We start from the raw sequence: 21082 nt of genomic DNA, 5'->3' as shown, positions 1-21082 counted from the left end.
GAATTCAGGCTTTAAGTTATTTAAGGAATATGTAAACAGTCTATTAATACATCAGTACTGCACGTACAGAAGAGCAGTACAGATTCTGAAGAGGTACTACAGTATGGCTGGGACACACAATCCATTTATAGGTTTGCTTCACTCCTCAGCCACAGAACTGATCTGTTTTTTACAGCCAGAAGCCTAATTCACGGTGTGAGTTCAGGTACAGTGTAGGCGTGCATCTGTATGCAGTTTGTATATACTACATCTACGCTTTTGTATTGTATAGGATATGGTGTGTTTCCTTTTCAATTTACTCCTTGATTCCTATGGGTCAGGGTTCTCTACAGATCTGAATCATGCAATACCAGGCCTAAGGTACCTGAGTGGATTATATTCTGTGACATGCATTCAAGCTGGACAATCTTTGATTTACCGGTCAAACAATGAAACAGCTGATGCCAGCCCAGTCTAAAAGGAATGAGAAGGATTAAAGGAGTACTTGCAGTCATATCACAAGTCAACCTATGAATATACTTAAAAGAACAATGAGAACAGAAAACTATACCATCCTTAGGAAAACCATAGTTCAAATAGGGTCTGAGACAGTTGTCTTGCTGTAAATGAAAAAGATAAGAGATAAGGAAGTTAGGTAGGGATATATGCGTTCTGTGGGTTCTATTATCGGTGTTATGAAAGCCTCAGCCCGAGTATGAGACTTCTTAAACATGAACATTTAAGCATGTTAAAGCTTAAAAAGGCTAGTAGAGAATGAAATGAGTACAAATTATCTGAAGGAAGCTCTGAGTATCTTCAGCAACTAGTAATGAGTCTATATAATATACCTGCAAGGCATTATGAGAGTATAGTAGCTCTGATGGTCAAAGACACTGACAAAGGCATGGCTTACAGACAGAGTGCAGCTTTTTGCAGGGGTTTTGTGCCTGAAAATTTATGTTGTGATACCCATGCACATGTATGCACTAGGGCTATGCACATCTGCACCCTAAAACATGCATTTTAGGTAAATATGTCTTGTTTGTAATAAGGACTTGAAAAATATTTTCCTTTTTGACATGTGTAACCCACATTAAATGTACATTATCCCTTTGTAACCCACTTAAATGTTCTAATTAATTTGTCAGCATAGAAGTTTCATCATGACAAGAGGACACACCAGGTGCATATTTGTTGCAGTAGTGTAAACTTGGAGTATTACTGTCTGGAATACATGAAAGGTACTCATACAATATAAGTGGTGAGGAGACTGGTCTGATGAATTACAGAATACATGTCCTACATACGCAACATTTTTTTTACCATCAAATTAGAAAGAAAGATAATATTTTTGTTTATCTCAAATAGCCAGCAGATTGTAGCTGTCAGTCTTGGCTCTTTAGTATTGTCTAAATCTAGTTGCAATTAAGTAAGAATGTGATTTCCAATACACTTAATAGCAGAATCGTGTCCTCTTGCTCGGCTAAGAGTGTACTTGAGGAAAAGAAATCAGAGAAATGTCTTCAGCCCAAGGACATGGAAGGAATAACCCTATCAAATTGACTATCAATAATTAAGGTCTTTGATGGTTTGAATCATTTAGATAATATGATTGCTTTGAAGTAAATAAATAACAAATTAGAATTTGTGGCAGTCACAGGTGTTTGGCAAGACCAGCTTGTAATCAAAAGCAAAATGAATGCATTTTACTCAGTGTAATTAGAAAAGAAATGAAGTTTATATGCAAATTGTAAAGCACTTTACTAAGTGATAACCGGTCAGACGGCTTTTTGTAATTTAAACTTTCGTTTATGGGGAGAATTTGCAAAGTATCCATTTTCAATGCAATTTCAGTGCAGCTGGTTGAACTATCTTAGTCTTCCTAAGAGAGAAATTCAAACATCACTGGTACCATGCCAATCTTGTTACAGCACAGTAAGGACAACATATGCATTTTTAAACTTGTCTCTCTTCCCCCCCTCCCTCTGAAATTATAGCAAACAAAATCCCTGAAGGTTAGGTGGAATTACTTGGTTCCAGTAAATGAGTAAACAAATAGAGAAACGCTGAGAGATAAATAAGAAGGAAAAAGCTACTATTCACATTTCAAGCATTTTGTGGCACTGAAAGTTAATATTGAAGAACAGTGAGGGCTCTTCACTAGTCTCCCATAGTAAACGGAATATTTCCTCACTGGCTGGTATTGCTGAAGCTCCTCATATATTTCCATTTGGAGTATTACTGTTACCTTCAAAACTCATGCCTGAAAGACAATGCATGAGGCAGAAACTGTCTGGAGTAAGTATTCCAAGAAGAAGATGGAGACAAATGCCTTGACAGTGAAATTGGGCTTGTTGTGAAGGGACATGAGGCAGTAGATAGATTAATCCATGGAAATACGAGACAGTGAGACAGAGGAGTGTGGAAGCCTAAACTAAATACGGATCCAGAGATAGAAGCTGAGAAGAAGAATCAGAACAGGCTAGAGATCAACAGAATCAGTTAGAGAACAACAGGAGTCATGATGAAATTCTTTTCTGCAGGGTTTGCTCTTCAAAATGAGGTCTGTAAATTTCAAGAGACTGTGACTGACAGGCATAGAACTAGCTGATGTAATAAGGATTTGAATGTTGTTGTTGAATTATTGCCTACAATCACTGGTCTTGGAGATACCATGTTTCCAGTATTTTGTTCTAATATATCTTTGTAACCTATCTGAAAGTGAAAGACAGGAGGAATAACGTTTTCCTACTGCTTTACTCCTATGCCATAAACAAGTAGTCAGCAGTGGCAGCAAATCAGCTATTGGGAGTATATAATCACACCCCAAATTAATTCTCTTTGATATTAGCAGGATTTGTCCTTTGAAGAGAAAAAGACTCAAATTCTTGGTTAATGGAAGTATTTGTGAACAAAAACCAGTGTGTGTTCTTTACTTGCATGTCATTTAAAATTATTTGCCCGTTACTAAGAAAGTCCTCCCTTCGAGCATAAGATTAATGAAAGAGATTCCCTTTTTCTTATTGCCTGCCTTGTTTCATTCTAGAGCTGACTAATTTACTGAATTGGGTGAATGATACCAACCATGTTTTTTGTAAAGACTCTCAGGAACTTTTTATTTGAAAGGTGGTGCCCTCACAAAATGTCTTAAGTGGTAACCTCTTATATCCACTCTTTTCCCCTACTTTTCACAGTAGCTGACCTTTTGGTTTTATACAGAATCTATTGTCTTGATTAATGTTATAATACATCACTTTTATGAGCAGTTAGGCTCCCTTTCTCTCAACAGGTTTTTGTTGGAAGTGACTTCTATGACTATCAATTATTTCCCATAGAATTTAGCCTCAGCTACAAGCCTTGCTTATTAAGAAACAAAATAAATTGCATATATAGTGAGCTGTAAGCTTTTCCTTAATTAACATATGCATATTTCATAGAGGTCTAATTAACAGATTATTTATAATACAATAGGAAAAATGGCCCAGAAAGGCCTAAGTATTTGTCTTTCAAAACTCTTCTTGAATATTCATTACAGTTTTAAATCGTCTTTGCTGAAGTCTAAATTGTCATGATGTTGTACTCATTGTGAAGTATTCTTTTTAGAACCCTTAATACCGTCCAGTTCTTTGACTACAGAAGATTATTGATGTGTGCCATTAAATAACTGGTGTGCCATTGCAGTGATGAGATGAAATCCTAAACATGCAAGTATAGAAACTATGCCAGGTGTAGTGAGCTGGCCAAATTTTAGTGGAGCTGGGTGCAGGTCTTTTTATTAAAGTGTGTTTACGGTCTCCGTACATCGCAGCATTTGTCCTCTCCTTTTTGTTTCTTTTCATCATCTGGTGCTGCTGTCAAGCAGGTTCCATGTTCCAACCTAGCAGTATTTTCATTAGTGTCAGGTGAAATGAGTGATAAGTACCATCTTTGTCTTTCTCTCTTCAGCCCCGGTTTAGACCTCCACCACTGCAAGTGAGAAAACTTATCCTCTTGTTCCAGAATTGCAGATTATTTCTTCTATCAGGAGGGATTTCTGGCAGAGACTTCTCATGACTGTATTGAGCTTGGTTCATATGTTTCTCCCTTTAATTTTTATTCTTCTGGTGTACTTGGCTAAAAGTCTTTTAATGGAAAGCCCATCATTATGTTCTCTGTTTATATTTTACTTAGCAAAAATCATGTGTGAAGATCTCAGCCATAGTCAAATTAAAATTAAAAAAAAAAAAAAAAAGCCATGATAGATGTTTAAGCAAGTCTCATTCCAAGTAAAACTGGGAGTGGAACACAAATGTAATAGAATTTCTTTATGATTAAGTGTCATCTAGTCTTCCTAAATTTGGTGGTTTAGCACAATATAACTTCACCAAAATCTCTACACAGTGGGAAATGAGTTTCATAGCTATGCCTTGAAAATCAAGCATAAGACTGAGGGATTTTAAGCTGCATATTTATTCTCAACAATAAGTGTTTTCAGATACTGTTTCTTTTACAAGTTTTTGTTCAGCAAAAGACAAGCATGTAATCAGAGAAAAATAATAGTTGCTGTGACACATACAGAGATTAGTATGTCCACAAATACCAGCTTTTGGAAACTATATGATATTTCATGAAAAACCTCAGTGTGGTAAAACCATATATTTTACACTGCATCAGGCTCCACATCATGAGATGGCACCATCAAATTCTCACTTGTGTTAGGCAGTGATTCAAATTGTATGTTCAAAGGAGGTGGGGGAAAAATTTAAGTAGAGAATCATTATTCACACAGTGATTACAGCACAATATTGGCATGATTTGGGTACCCAGGCACCAAAGTCTAGGGTAATGAAATGCCCAAAGATTCCAGCCTGTGAAATAGTGCACACTCCTTTCTCCCTTTGTCTCCAGCTGTAGATGAGGACATTCATTATTTCTATGTGTCAAGAGGAGAAATTGATTGCAAATTAGAGGCACATGCTTTTAGTAAAGACAGGAACTGAATTATGATTAGGCTGTAACTCCAGATTACAGCAGTGCATGAAAATATATAAGATCCATGGGACATAGCTCCAGATGAATTTGTCCTTTTTATCTCAAAACTAAAATCTATTCTTCACCTAGCACAAAATGTATTCAAAAAATTACTAAGTTCATGCAGCACTTTTTATCTTATTTGTCACTGAAAAATGTCCTTTAAACATTTTTATTTCACCTATTCTCATTAATCTACAAAGGCTTATCAATTTTTTTCATTTCTTACTAATGTGTTCTTTAAAAGTGTGGCAAAAAACCAAAAAAAAAAAAACAGGCCAAACAAAAAAGAGCAAGTCTGAGAGAGAGAACAAAACATCATTCAGTTTCGATGCCTCACCAAGTTCCAAAGTTCCATTTCTTTTATCAAGAGAAGTTGATATTTATAAAACCATGTATTGAAAAGCATGGAGATTTCTTTTTCCTTTCTTTTTATTTCAGCCTGTGAGTAACACATACTTTGGAAAGAATTTCCAGGTTTAGTTGAAAGAGGCAATCACATGCCTGAGGAGCTATACAATAGGAACTGGCACTGGAGTACTTCCACTTCTTATTTGTTGAAGAAAAAAATAGTAACTGTGACACCAACTTGGAAATAAGAAAAGACTTGCTTTGATTGGCAGAGTTCTACATACACCTTGTTGAAAAGAAACTTCAGTCTATCACTATTAATAAAAAGCCCCTCCGGTCTATAGCTAGAGGAGCCTGGACTTCCTTCCTATTTAATAGTGGAGAAAGACATATTGTTTGAAAATCCAATCCTCATTTTACCTGCACTTCCAGATTTAAAATAATTGGCTGAATGTGCCAGGACTGGCTCACAGGAAACTCAGATTTTCTTCTCAGCTTCGTCTCAGACTTTCCCATGTGATCTTAGTCACTTCCTTATATTGCAATTTCCTTAAAAAAAGGGACATCACAATACCAAAGTATTGCATTACTTTGAGATTCTTGGAAGAATGATGTTAGAAATAAATGCATACCTGCAGAGCTATAGTGTTAGGGGCATCATTGAGACTAAGAAGTCTGCTATGACTAGAGCATGGAGATGGATACAGGCTCAGAAGACTGAGAAGTTGAGGTCCTCTACAGGCAGGTAGGAGCAGCTTTACATTCAGCCAGCCCTGCTCCTCATGGGGGATTTCAGCCACCCTGGTAGCTTTGCCTATCCGGTATGGATTGAGAGCAACATCCTGTGGTTTAGCAAGATACTACTCTTCTCATTTCTGTTAGCAGGTAGGGACGGCACAGAAAAAAAGTGACATTAATTTCACACAGCATAAAGCTTATGCCTAATATCAATCAGACAGAAATTTATTCCAACCTCCCTGCACCAATACATCTAACACATATTCATTACTTCCATCATTTTCTTTCAGCTTACCAAAAGGGTATGATTTTTTTTTCCCCTAGTATTGTGTCAAATTTCTGTAGGTAAAAAAGGTTATTCACACTCCTGAAGCCATATTTGTCCTGCACAGGACAAACTGTAATATATAATTTTGGCTTCTGTCAGCTCACCTAGGCACTTGTAGTTTGCTGTGAACTGATGTTTCTCAAGTCTGTTCCTTCAAAGCCAACCTAGGTGGCAAGCTCCTGTCTACCAGCTCTCTGGAAAGACAGCTTCCAGCTGCAATAGTCAGAAATCTTATTTCTTTCATGCCTCCAGGAGTACACTCTTCTTTTGTTTGAAGACTGTGTGTGTCTGTGCGGGAATTGGTGAATTTTGTTAGCAGATGGAAGGTCACAGATGGTTTTGCATGGAAGCATAATTAAATTGCATTGACCAAATTAAATGGCTGACAAAGATACAGCCTACTCATCTCACCCTGAATGGGACGGATAAAATTCAGCTCCATACTCCGGCAGCAGCCATTTCATACTTCTGAAAAGGGAAATTAGTCTGGAGTGAACTCATTGATGAACCCTGACTCTGAATCCTTCCTCAAAATTATTCTTTTATCAGATTGGGATGAGAAAGCAAATAATTCACAATTATCAGGCTTGATTTTTTTAATTTTTTTTTTTTAATTAGCATTTATGCCAGTTGCTGATGCCAGAGAAGACCTCAGAACTCTTTCTCGTACAAGATAGAATTGACTCATACATGCTTGAGAAGATCATGCTGATCAAAAACAATTAAGGAGGAAGGAGAGTTATTAAAGCTGAAGAGAGCTATCTAATTGCAAATAGTGAGCAGCATAAGCTTTATCACAGTATGAGGGAACACACTATAGCTGTTGCTTCATTTGTGTTCCACTCCTGACCTTAATTTACACAAAGGAGACTAAATATATTGTAAATAATCTAAGGATCAGGATTTAGGTGTTTGTTGCTGTTGTTTGTTGAGAAGTCACTTTGCCATTTACATCTCAGATTACAGATCCTTAAAATGGAATCTTTAATAAATACCAGTAAAGGTGTGATACAGCAAGGTTTTTTTAACATCTACAACTCTGCATGATTTCAAAGTACTGTCTCATTCACAAGAAATACTCAGAGATCAGTTTAGGCAAGTATCAGACTCTTATGGGTAGATCATTTTGCATCGATTGGACGAGTAAAGTAAAATTGGATCCATGTAGGAGTGGGACTAATTTTGCTTATATCCAGTGAGAATCTAAAACAGTAGTCATTATAAAAATTCTCTTAAGAGCTTTATTTCTGCAACACAAGCCAATGCAAAAGTTTTCCTCAACAACTGTGCTGTAACTTAAGTCAAGTATCTTCAGAAAGACAGCCTGGTTTGGAAACTCCATAAAAAGATATACTATGAGATACTGGGTTCTTCCACTTCCAGATGGAAAAAATTAAAGCATCTTTTCCTAAGAATTTCATTCCTTGGTTTCTGCTTACGGTAAAAGTCATAAATAGAACACCACATTTTAGTATAAAGGGTTTAGAATTGAAATTGCTTTCACTGTTTGGAAAAGATTGAGGCTTTTTTATGTTCTTTGATATTTCTTCAGGAGAAGTCAAAATGAGGGAAAGAAAAAGAGGCAAATTCACAGAACTGTACAGCTGTTTAAAGCCTTAATCTGCAGTGTGATGTATTCTGCAGGAGTATTATTTCAGCTATATTATCTTAATTTTGCTTCAGTGAAGGTAATATATAAAGAACAGGACACCACAAATTAAATTGTGTGTTCTCTCTTAGCATGCTTGGCTTAAGCACATAGGGTTAAGAGGTGTGGCCTTAGTTTCAGCTGTTCATGTGTGTGATCAGTGCTCATCCTGCAATTACGAGTAATTATTAAGACCTTACTAGAGAGCTGTTTTTTTGGTGTTCTCACTTCAAAAAGTAAATTTTGATCAAAGGTAACATGGTGTGCTGCTGTGGAGTTTTTTCATCATCAAGAAAGAGCATTAAAATTGCTGCTGTGAAAGATTCTTTTAGGGGATAAGCCAGTTAAAAACAGTTCGGGTTTTGTTTGTTTGATTTTTAATAATGGTAGATATGGCTAAAAAAGTATTAGTTGCTGGAATTCTTTTTCCTTGGATACTTCTATATATAAGCATATGTGGCCAGACTGACTTTGTCTAGGATATTCCTAGGGGTGTTTTTATGTGACCTCATATATTTTATTGGTATTCTATGAAGCCATTCAGAAACCCTTGGAAAACAAGAAAACCCCTTGGAAAAAAGGGCAGAAGGTTTCCATCTTTTAGTGGAAGATGACAGCACTTCACCTCGTGTAGCTGGAATGATTTCTTCCCTTTTTCCAAGAGAAAAAACACACTTCAGAATAATCTTCCACTTGGCAGAGCCACAAGCACTGAAAGCTATCTCATGGTATGTCACACAATGCAAGTCAGTTTATTAAAATGTTCATGAGGTGAAAGTGACTTGCTGTAGATGTGCTCTCCAAGAATATATCTACACAGGCAGTTTATTCAGATTCTAAGGTAGTGTTAGAAGCAAAGAGATCTTGCTTTCACATATGTTTTCAAATCTACTTAAATCAAAGCAAATACAGGCAGTATAAAAGATGGCCTGTGGGAGAGCTCACATCGTGAAATTGAACTTGCTTCTTAAAAAATGTGAATACAAAGGGAGAGAACCAAGGCTTCAGCCTTTGGCAGGGTCCCAAGGAACTACCCTTCTTGGCTGCTCTCAGCTGTGTGAGCCTTCTCAGCATGGGTCAGTGCAAAGCCAAAATGGCAGAGCTGGAAGTAGTTTGCCAGTAATAGTAACAGTCAGAAAGCACTTAAGCCATTTGCAGCTGAGAAACACAGTTCAGCAGATGTTGCAGCCACCTCTTCAGTTATTACATTGTGACTTCTAGTTGAGAACCAATAGCAAGGCATTAATGCTATTGGTATATTCAGTCAATGATTTGCTGTCCCTGCTGATGTGATTTTCCAGGGGGATATTCCTCTTTGAGAACTCATCTGCCTTGTTCCAGGGGAGCCATAGATAAGGGATGGTGGATAAAGTATAGTTACAGAGACAGATACTGATTTCAAATCTGCCGTTGCAAGCACCAGTCTCAGCAGGTAGACACCAGCAACCAAAGCTCCTCAGCATAAGAACCATAGTACTTGTTTAAGGTTAATATGTGGTACTGATATCTGCTGAGGTAATCAATCATTTATTGTCTAATGAAAGTCTGCCTGATTGCCTCCATGTCACAGAAATTCAATACTGAACGTGTGAGTGGTTGCAGTGGTTGCAGTGTGCGGAATTCCCAGAAAACCTTTGCTGTAGTGAGAAGTCATGCAGGAGTCTTCCAGCAAAGTCAAGGACATGGACATGGAGATGGCTGTTTTCTACACTGAGAAATTTCTCCAGAGTAGAAAGCTAATTTCAGTTTTCAACCCCATTCTTTTTTTCACAAAGTCCCAGGTGCATGTCAAATAGCGTAGCAACCATAGGCTTCTTTTAGTTGCTTACATGTAGGATTCTAGGGTATTTCCGGCATTCAGAGGACATATGTAGCCTTCTAGGGGCATTCAAGGCAACTGCAATGTTCATACAACAAATATAGCATGGCACCTATTAAAGACCAAAATGTGCTTCTCCAGAACAACTGCAGAAGTTCAAGGGGGAACCTCCTGATAGCTAATGACTCCAGCTATTGAACTGAAACTTGGAAGAAATTGAGTTTTTTCTCCATTGCTTTGTTGAAAATATTTGCATTTCACTCTTGACCAGCAATACAAGCTTAAATTAGTTGGAACTTCTGGATCGCATCTTACTGCCTGATGTGTTTCTAAACATTATAAGTGCTGTACGCCAAAATTTAGAGCTCTCATACTATTTACTGTACAAAAAGAAAGGACACCTCATCTGTAGCCTGAGCTGCAGCTCAGGCAGGAGTCAAATCCAAGAGCTTCTGCCTAAAATCAGCTCCCATGGGCCTCTTCTTGCTCAAACTACCCACCAGAGCAGTCTGAAAGCCCCTTCTCATGTCACCAGAAGGAAGAGGAGCTGCCTCACTCAGCTGCACTGTGTCGTAGCTGGCTCTGAGCTCAGGCAGGCAAACCCCCAGGATGGGAGAGTTTGTGCTCAGGGTCCTTACAGCACAGTTGCTCACGTACAAACCAGCTACTGTTGTGTAGGATTTAGCACTTCAGCCAGACCGTTTTATTTATCTGCTTCCAGCCCACTGCAGATGTTGAGTAAATTACTTTGCAATTGCAAAAGTGTAGGGGTGTGTAAGGAATCAATTAGGAAGAATCAGCGCAGAACACATAATTTGGTCCGACATGGTAACTTGGTTATTTGTAGTTGCTCTCTTCTCTAAAGTCTTTTGACTTTCAGAGGGTAACCACCTTCTAGTGTCTCATTGTCTTCTAATGAGGAAAGCAAGGAGAGGGTAGCATTTAACTTTCTAAATTTATTGCCTAGTTTTCTTAGTGTTTTGTAATGCTGAAACTCAACTCAGTTCCCCAAGACAATGAAATGTCAACAGATTGATTTTATTTCATGAAAATGTAAGATTGGAAATGACCTCTGCAGGAGTACGTCTTTCTTTGAAAACAATTCAAAATTTTATATTTATCTAGTTTTTCATGCATTGAGTATTACACCTTCAATCTACTGACTGGATAAAAACTAATCTAGTGGTCTGATCCCATATAAAAGAATATTTCATCTAAAACTAGTAAAAAAAGAGATAAAGACAAAGTTAAAAAAGATTTTTTTTTTAAGGTCCCTAGTTGAAGAAAAATGTGATGCAATTTATTTGATGAGTTTCTTTACGAAAAATGTGATTCAAACCTGTATTGAGGAAGTGTCTTTCACAATCACAACTTGTATTTTCATCTTTATCCAAAATAAATGTCACAGATTTTTCAAGTTAATTATTATGCTGAGCTTTCTATAATAATGGTGCTTTAGTCTGTCACACATGCTGTCCTTTGTAAGTTGCTAGCTGTTTAGGTTTTTTTCCTTTGATTAATTTTAGCAACTATTTTGTTAAGTGCCATGAATTGGTAGGTACCATGAGCCCAGAAGTCAGAGGTGTCTGATTTTTACCCTATTTCTGTCACTGACTTGTTTTGAAACCGAAGTTCTCATTGTTTCAATGCCTTCCATTTCACTCCTCTAAAATAGGACTGAATTATTTTATATCTTTAGTGATGAAATAATGAATACTTACACAGTGATGTGAGAACATAAAGTGCTCTATAAATACCAAGCATTATTACCAGTCCATAATACAAGAATGCAGTCCTGGGAGGAAAACAACAATGAATTAAAAACTAAGGGATTAAAACTAATGATTACAGTGAAAAGAGCAAATTCAGCCTGGGACGTGTTGTATCAACACAATTTCACAGACCTCAGACCAATGTAAAATGAGCCTGTTTCACACAAATCCCAACAAGGTATAACCTATGCTTTAGAAATAAAAAGTCTCAAAGTGTTTACAGGTCACAAATAGTCTATAATACTAATCTAGTCCCTGGGAAATGATACAGGGTTCTAAATCGAGCTTCTGTTTCATTTTAGTGAGTAAAAAAAAATCAGAACAAAACCCTCTAGCTCAGTCGAAGGGAAGGAAATTATTATTGAATCTGTGTGTCTAATTAGAGCTTTGCATGAGACATCTCAGGTATTTACCAATATAGGTCTTGCATCACTGTAACATCCCACTGAACATTGTCTAATACAGCATTCACTTGCAGGTCCACCCACAGTGAATAATGTCCCTCCCCACCATCTTCTACCTCATCAGCACAGGTTATGGGTTTGCTGTTACAATATGGTAGTCCATACTTGACCTGCAGTATCTTAACAAGACCTATTTATGGCCAAGCACTCAGGAAATCAATGTCTTACTTGCTGTCTGACTTTAAGAATCTTTCTCTGTGTCTCTTTCTTCATAGATCCTTCTTCTTTTTCCTTGGACAGGTAATGTCATTACTTTATGTACTTGTGTTTTTCCCTACAGAAGGCCCCCAATTTCAGTTTATGGTAATCTCTGCAATAATTGTGTGACCAGAAAAAAAAAAAAAGTTATGTTGTTCCAAATACATTTTATTATTAAATCTTGATTTTTACTGATGTTGACTTGAGACACAGAGAAGAACTTGAGAGCTGAAACCCAGTGGGGTTGCTGATTTTTAAGCAACCAAATCTAGAGAGCAATCTAGAGAGTTCTACACTGCTTCCACTGAAGTCAGGAAGCTTACATTCATTAAGCCCTCTCTGAAGGCTTTATAAACCTGGAATTCTGTTGCTGTAGATATCCAAAAATGATCTAGCCTGAGCATCTCTGAATAAAGCAGCTCTGTACTTAATATTTTTGCATCATAGTACTGAGGGAAGGGGGTGCTTCCACTGTTATTAGAATGCTGTGCAAATTAATGATGATGTAATTAATGATGTCTGTAATTTTGAATTCCCTGATAGAATGCTCAGTAAAAAACAGGCAGAAATCTTGGACTTACAGCAGTGCACTGAGCAAATGAAGTATGCTGACTAGGAGCAAGGAGTGTATTAGGTATGGGATTTCTGGGACAGCAGGTGGCTGGCTTTCTGGAAGCAGAGAGGGATAAAATATGTGAGTGCAAGTATGTAGTAGTGTTCCTTGTAGCTCTTTATCATAGCACATTAATACATTTACTTTTATATAGCTATGGGAAGAAAATCCAGTTCTAGGGGAGGTTGTAATCTGGGGAATTAATCTCATCTCAGGAAAAAGTGTGGAGGTTCTAGCTCAGAAAGAGCTCAGGAGGGAGTTGTGGACAACCAGAGCTGGAAGTTTGAAAACAGCTGAATGACTCAGGCTGATGGCAACCTGTGAGTAGCACTAATGGTAGAAGGGGTTAGTAGGTTAAGATACCCACACCCTTTTTTCACTTGCTGATCACTTGGATGTTCTTTAGGGAGTAGATATGTGAACATGAGTGTGAACATATGTGAACATAGAATACAGGCTTAACACCTTTCTGAGCCCACTCCTTCTATGAATGAAAGAGAAAGCCTTTCCATATGAAATAATTATTGTAGAGATTTAGTGCTATTTGGGAAGACTAGGGTTTATATCTCGCAGTCCTTAAAACCTTATAGTTCACACTCATTTGAATATTTCCTGCTGGCTAACCTGGGACTGTTTTCATGATGTCCTCAAATGGCTGGATTTTATCATGACATACCTGTATACAGACTAAGGAGCAATAAGATTTTAGGAGACTGCTTTTGAATTTCCGAACACGAGTGCATTGAAGCAGGGTCTTGACAGTTCCAGGGGTCAAATGTTCATCTCCAAAATCCTTTTGCAGCCTTATACACCAGAGATCTTCCCTCTCACGAACACTTTTTCAGTATAAACAGTCATACCATGAGAGAAAAATAGCTTTTTAGTAGCTTGCTATGTGTTACTAATCCACTTTATAAGCAATGTAGATAAGGGTGTTGTTGTAAAAAATAATGCATGCTTTTTAATCTTACAGAGTACTGTTACACTATAGGGAGCAGAAATAGTAATCTAAAAGAACTGGTTGGAAATAAAGTCTTGAACCATTACTCTTCATAATTTCTGGTACTCTAATCACTAGGATACATAGGCAATTTTGTGCCCTTCTTTTCTTATTTTCTTAGGCTCAATTAATTAATATTTATATAAAATGGAACAACTCCAGCAGAGGGAATTGAAGAAAAAAACTTTTTTCATAATAACAAACGTGTTTGAAGGTAATGTATTCAGCTTGTTTGTGTGGAAATGCACATCAAATAGTTATTCAACAGCAGGCATAAGAGAGCTGGTATTTGGGGTGGCATAATTACTATTAGCAGTTCTGCAGCATGACTCTCTCAGTTAAAACTTTTTTTTCCATTAAATCTGGGCTGCAAGGGCAGAGTAAATCCAGATTTTAATCTCCCAAGTACCAGACTGCAGTGAACTTGTATAAAGTGTCATCTGACTTCCTGTAGCCGTTGCAAGATAAGCATAAAACCCTTTCACCCTGGCTGATTCTGAAACTATGCATGCCTGTATCTGATCCAGGCACATAACATGTTTTTCAAGTAAGAGATGAAGCAAAACACAGATTCAGTATTTAGTGGTCACTTATATACAAGCTGTTTAAAATTTCAAAATCTCAGGAATTCCCATAGGATGGTAAAGGGGCTAGCTATCCAGCCTCAGAATTTGTTGAAATGCTGAGACCCTCGAGAAAACAGAAGATTGCCCTTACATTGTTGGTTATTCTTGGGGTATCAGCAGGATAATTGACAATTCATACTGTACTCCTCCAATAACAGAGTCCTTTCTATGCCCTGTGCTAAAGCACTAGTGAGATAGAATCCCTTTTGACAGAGATCTGTTTCAAATTGGTTTGTTACTTACATTGTTCCAGTATTGTTGGTGAGTATGTTGCCATCAATAATTTCTTATTCTGAAGGTTGTTTCAAGGTTTCAAATGTCTTACTTTAACCAGTGTTGTTAATGAATGCTGGACACAAATTGGAACATCTAAGTTGTTGAAAATACCTCAGCAAAACGTACTTAACAAAAAATAATTTGGGCATCATCAGTAGACATATAATGGGCAACAGAGTTGTTCCTGCATCATTATGGGGTGGAATACTTCTGAATGATAATCTAAAGGAAAAAAAGAAAACTTAAGGGTGTCTATAATGATTAGAAGTTATTTATTTCGTATCTTGCTTGATTTTATAAAATGTATCTTAATTATGCTTAAATGGATTTTTAAATTAAAAAAATGCAGAGATTTTTGCTGCTACTCATTCAAAGAGGTGAAAATCTAGTACATAAATTTATCCATGTCAGGTAAAATTAAGTATTTAGTTACTAAGAGGGGTATTTTCAAGCCCCATCCTGAATTGCTACCTTTGTCAGATCTGTTCAGACCACAAGAAAAAGATCCAAACTGAAGAAAGATTTGTGCACACAGTTGCCTTCTCTGTTCCTTTCAGAAAGTGAGAAGGCTTAAAGAACTGTTGAATGAAGCTCAGAGTCACAATAAGGAAAGAAAAAATGACTGAAGATCAAGAAGAATGAAATATGTTTCTTATTAAGAAACCCAAGGACTGGCTGTTGCTGCTTTTAAATCCTGACAGCAGCTACAGTACCACCTAAAGAAAGAGAATTGCTCTTTTTATACAGTTAAATAATTTGAAAGAAAGAAAGAAAGAAAAGGAGTGTCTCCACTAATCTTAGACCTCAGAAATACTTCCAAAATACTATATTTTATACAGGCAGGAATTCGGAGGTTGAATATCTGTAACCTCTAACATTGAATGTTTTAAGTATGCTTTTAGCTCTAGCTATTTATCAGATCTACATGTTCTCTGATACAGACTCCTGGAGGTTTTCAGGGCCACTTTGATAAAAGTACATTTTGTGCCCATTAGAAGTGTCTGTCTGTCTTGGTTTATTTCTCAAGCCTATCCCACAGCAAGTGTTCTTGTTGGCTTAGTAATTCCAATAATAAGAAAAGAGGCATCTCAAAATTTTAGATAGGATGAGTCATATTGTGCCTTCTGAATTTAAAGCCCCAAAACTTTGCAACACTAAAGGAAAGTTGAAGCCAGAAATTTGCTGTCACAACTGATGTGACAGCATCACCTTGAAGTTTGTTAAGTATCAAGTTTTGCATCAGACCAAGGTTTATTTCTTGATTCTCACCTGTTGGAATAGCCAAAAAAAACCCAAACAAACAAAAAAAAAAACCAAACCAAAAACCCCAACACCTTCTAGCTCAGGATGTGTAGCTTTTTCTGTGCAAGATGTCTTGACATAGACTGCAGTGTTTAGAGGATTAATAACATATAATTTACTGTGTGTAACTCTCCGACTCTAATCCTTAATTCACGACAGTACAGCTTACGGGAACAGACCTTATTTTGGTTCCTAACATTCCCAGGTAGCTCTCCCCATCTGTGTTTGTGAAGTAGAAAGCATTGCTTTTCTCCCTCCCTCCTTGCCCCTGGAATCAGAATGGTATTCCTGATTGCACCGTCACTCCACCTGAAATTGCCCCATCAGTGGCAATGCTCATCTCGGCCTTTGCTTCACTCATGGTTCTGTCCCTGGTTATTTGTGAACATATGAATGTGGGAGGGTGTTTCCTTACTGCATCCATCACAGCTGTCCTACACCTGCAATCTTCCAGTTCCTCCTCTGTCTATGTAGTGACAGAAGGGAGGAAAGGGAGAAGATCATTGAGGAGCAGGTGCTTTCCACCTCCTTCCCACATGTTGGGGAAAGAGATATTTATATCAACTTATAAGATGCATTTTCATTTACATTTGTGGTCTCCAGCTTTTCTGTCTTCCACAGCGCTGCATGGGTTATCACCACGATCAAGGCCTCTGTGCAGTTCTTTTGCCCTCCTTCTACATCCAAACATATCCTGGGGGTTGGATAATTCCTGTCCCTATTTTCATTTCCACCATCAATTCCTAATGTTTGGAAACTCACTTCAGCTACCTGGAATATGGCATGATTGAGCTGGATAAGAAATAGGAATGGAAGTGAGAAGGAGATGAAGATCAGGAGTACATCCTCATACCCTCTTCCACCTACTCCTTCTGCTTATGACTTGTGTGCACCTTACCTGCTCAAGCTGGACTCCTGCTCTTTGCAGCTGCTTCCTCACAGGCTGTGCTCACCAGGGCCACACAGAAACATTGGGGAAGTCAGATCTTGACAGCTCCTGTATGTGGTAACACCATGAAGTAAAAAAAAATCTACAAGACCGGGGGCCTCTCTGAAAGGTCAGTAAATCTCCAAGAGGCTTCAGAAAAGCTTTTTAATAAACCCTGTGCAGAGTGCACATGCAGATATGAAACCTCCTGGTTGGGAGGGTGCCTCATGGCCTCATGAGGTTTCTCGTGGTTGCCTCATGAGAAAGTTTGCTGGAAGGCAGGATGTGGTAGGATGCTGCCTGGCAGGTGCAGACTGCTGGCATGCAGGAATTTGATGCTGGGAAGCAGGGCTGTGCTCAGGAGCACTGGATTAAACCTTCAGAACTCCTGGTGGCAGACGGAGCCCCATGGGACCTTTTCCCCAGCACAGTGCTGCACAGGACCACACAGAGATGGTTTCCAGAGCCACAGAGCACTGACTGAGTCTGGGGCACAAGGCACAGGGATGGCTTAGCCCAGGGAATGCGTGAGGAATGCTGGAGGCCCTGGTTACATGGGCAGTGTAGGGATAGCTCTTGTGCAGGAGAAGCTGGAAGCTGGTGATTCCTGAGGAGGCTGGTTATACTGGAAAAAAAATTGCCCAGAAATTTTGGTAGTCTCTCTGACTTGGAGGTATTCAAGATTATACTGGACAAGGCCTCCATTTATTAGAACTGTTCTGAACAGAGTTGGAGCAGGTAAAGTCCAGTGGCCCCTTCGAAGATAAATTACTCTGTTTCTATGCAGAAAGATACACTAATTTTCTAAACCATTCCATACTGGCGGTGAAAGGTGTCTTGGGAACCCTCAGTATGAAAAAGCTAATATAAATTCAATATATTAGTATTAGCAGTATTAATCTTCTATGAGAGGAAACCTCTGGTAAATAAATAGATAGAAGAACAAGGAGTCTTCTTGTCATGCAGAAACCTCATGTAAATGCAAACCTGTATGCAGAAGCATAAAGAAAAGATATTATTGCAAAAAATAACAGCCTGACAGTAACATGCTGCTGCCAAACTGCCATCTCTCTCCATGAATTAATCTTTCATTTCATCTCTGGATTTACCATAGCTGTTGTGTTGGGAATACACTTATGATTGAATTGAGATCTTTTTACCCTCATTTCTCATGCTACAACATAATAAAGACTTTTATTGCCCAGGTTTCCTCACTCTGTATATTATTAGGAATCACAGAATTTGTCTTATAGCTGAGTGCAGGAAATCAATCTGAAAAAAACATCTTTTAAAAGCACAGGGGCCAGGAGGTTTTTCACACAACTCACCAATGAATATATTAAGTGCTGTCACAATAAATAAATAAATAAAGTCCATTAATAAAGCCTGCCAGTCTTTGGTGCCTTAGAAATGAAAATCACTGCATTTTCACTTTTATGTTCTCTCCAAATATTGTCCTAGAATAACTCAGCTCCTACTGCATTGGAAAATCTTTGATTAGCTACTGATACTGACTGATAGGAAGAACTGTTTGTATCAAACCAAAATAGAAGCTTAGAAATACTGTGGAAAAAAAGTGGCTTTAATATCAAGAAAAAACTTCCTCCAGCTCAGCTTTTGAAACAATCTGTCCTGGGATTTTACTCCTTAATTGTAGGGTATTTTGAAAAGCAGAGTCAGATCTTAATACTTTCCAAATTCCTCTAGAAAGTGTTAAAAATTTTACTCCATGATTAGGACACTGTGGCAGCTGAATTTCTTGACTTTTTTCAACATTAGGTTTATTAGTATCCTCATTTTTTCCAAAATTAAATTAGACTGTCAAAAAATTGTGGTCTTCCCTTATCCTATTTATCATGCTTATTCAATGACTTAGTAGTTCTTTCAATTTACTATCCAACATGAATACTCCTTGCCTGCTTTCCTCTCCCCTCTTCTTCTCTCTTCTTTTCACTGTGTTTGTACAGTTTGGAATTGAAATTCTGGCTTCTGTTTTTGTTTTGTATTACATATTTAGTACTCTGAATGAAATAATCATTATAAAGAATTAGGAAAATGAAAATGTTTTCTTTAGAAAAAGTCAGAATGATTACCATCTGGAAGTCAGGTACTTGCAAAGGACGAGGAAGATATACTTGTACATGTCCTAAAATTTGTCTGTGTCTGAAAATAAGAGAAAAAAGAGCCTACTTGACTGTGCGCAGATTTGGGCACTGCATTATAGAAAAGGCATCAAGGTATTGGGGAGCATCCAAAGGAGAGCAATAAGGATGGTGAGGGGTCTGGAAGGGATGACTTACGAGGAGTGCCTGAGGTCACTTGTGTAGTGAAATGAGGCAGTCAGGTGTTGCTAATTACGAGGTGGGAGGCGTGAGCTTGTGCTAAGCCCACCTGTGCCCAATTAGGGCTGACCCCAGCTGCGCATGGGCAGGATTGGGTGACCAATAAAAGGTGAACTTCTGAATGCGTGCTCAGTTCCCTCTCCAGCAGCCAGAGGAGGAGGTGGTCAGCTGAGTCTGGAGCAGAAGCACTGAACGAGGCCAGCCAAGTCTAAAGGCAGCAAGATTGGAGCACTGTTTGTGCACCTTGGCAAGAACACCTGCTTGACTTCAAAGTGCTGTGCCCCAAGAAAGGTTTGTCTGCTGCACACTTGGGTTGTTCATTTTGGAGAAAAGGAGGCGGAGGGGTGACCTCACTGAAGTGTACAGATTCCCCATGAGGGGAAGAGGGGAGTGCACTAATTTCTTCACTCCTATGACTGAAGATGGGACTCAGGAAAATGGTAGGAAGCTGAATCAAAAGAGGTTTAGGTTAGATTTTATGGAAGGTTTTTTCACCCAGAGGGCAGCCCAACAAGCTCCCCAGGGAAGTGGTCACAGCACCAGTTCAAGAAGTGTTTGGATGATGCTCTCAGGCACATGGTGTGATCCTTGGGGTGCCCTATGGAGGGACAGGAGTTGGACTTGATGGTTCCAATGGGTCGCTTCTATGATTCTAGGATTTGGTTTCTGTGTCTTGTGAATTAGATCTGATTGGATGAAATTTTCAGTACAATTTAATCATGGCAGGGAGTTGTGATATTGATTCAGCAGGTGAAATTGTGTCTAGGATGAAATTAAGCCTAGAGTATAATGCTGTAAAAAAGTTACTGTCCCTGGACCATGTTTGCTGTCCCAGCACTGGTTCCTTGACAAATCTGTCTGCCCCTGCAGAAGCTGGATGCTGCAGTGCCAGAGATGATACTGTGAATGAACCTTAGCCACGTGCAGAATTACCTGATTTTAGTGATAATGGATCTCTGCTAATCAAGCACACTGGCACTGAAGGCAGGGTAGGGAGTGCTTCTACCGGCCACTCACTTGAACTATATTGAGAGGCAGAGTTAGACTGGCATAGAGAAAGCAGGTGTTGGGCAGCTTTCTCCTCCATTGGCTGTAAATTAGAAGTTGGTTTACAACTTAAACACTGCTATTATATTTGCAGCTTTTTTCAATTTTTTCCTTTTTCTTTTTTTGTGAGCTAACATGATTTTTATTTATTTGTAATCAGTACTATTCCTCAATGAGTGATTTATGTCAGTAACTTGCCAGCTGCCTCCTTAGAAAAGGCAAGACCTTTGATTTTCTCTATTTGCTGCGCTAGTCAGTTATCTGTTCAGTTCTGTCATGCATTTTATTTATGTTGCCCTTTTTAAAATTTTAATTTTCCAAGAAAATCTGTTGCTATTCAAAGTGAATTTATCATTATCTTAAAGCAAAATTACCCTATCAGATCATTCCTGCTTCAGCATGGACTCCAAGATGGTGTTTCGTATTCAGCTTCAAAAACCTCACTCCGGCCCTTGAATGTGAATTATTTTCCAGTGAACACAATTAGTCATGATATTTTCATTGTTATTTGAGTGGAAGTGTTCAAGGGCAAATACAAACACAGGAATACACACAGCATAGGTAATATTTGCCATAAACAGGTCAAAATTATATTAATTTCATACACATATAGCCTCTCTTACCAAATTTTATTCTTGAGA

The 21082-nt window shown here is 38.2% G+C and overlaps 1 long non-coding RNA gene across 1 annotated transcript in view; it reads left to right on the top strand.

Moving 5' to 3' along the window:
* Positions 1 to 2479: 2479 nt before the first annotated feature.
* The window catches only part of LOC139796703 (uncharacterized), a 71764-nt gene continuing 53161 nt past the window's right edge, over positions 2480 to 21082 (top strand). Inside the window, exon 1 of the long non-coding RNA XR_011726107.1 lies at positions 2480 to 2542. This is a non-coding gene — a long non-coding RNA (uncharacterized lncRNA). The remainder of the gene's footprint in view (positions 2543 to 21082) is intronic.

Source organism: Heliangelus exortis, chromosome 5, assembly GCF_036169615.1.
Source record: "Heliangelus exortis chromosome 5, bHelExo1.hap1, whole genome shotgun sequence".
Classification (NCBI taxonomy): Eukaryota; Metazoa; Chordata; class Aves; order Apodiformes; family Trochilidae; genus Heliangelus; species Heliangelus exortis.
The sequence above is the reverse complement of the archived record's forward strand: the minus strand, read 5'-3'. Positions and strand labels throughout refer to the sequence as shown.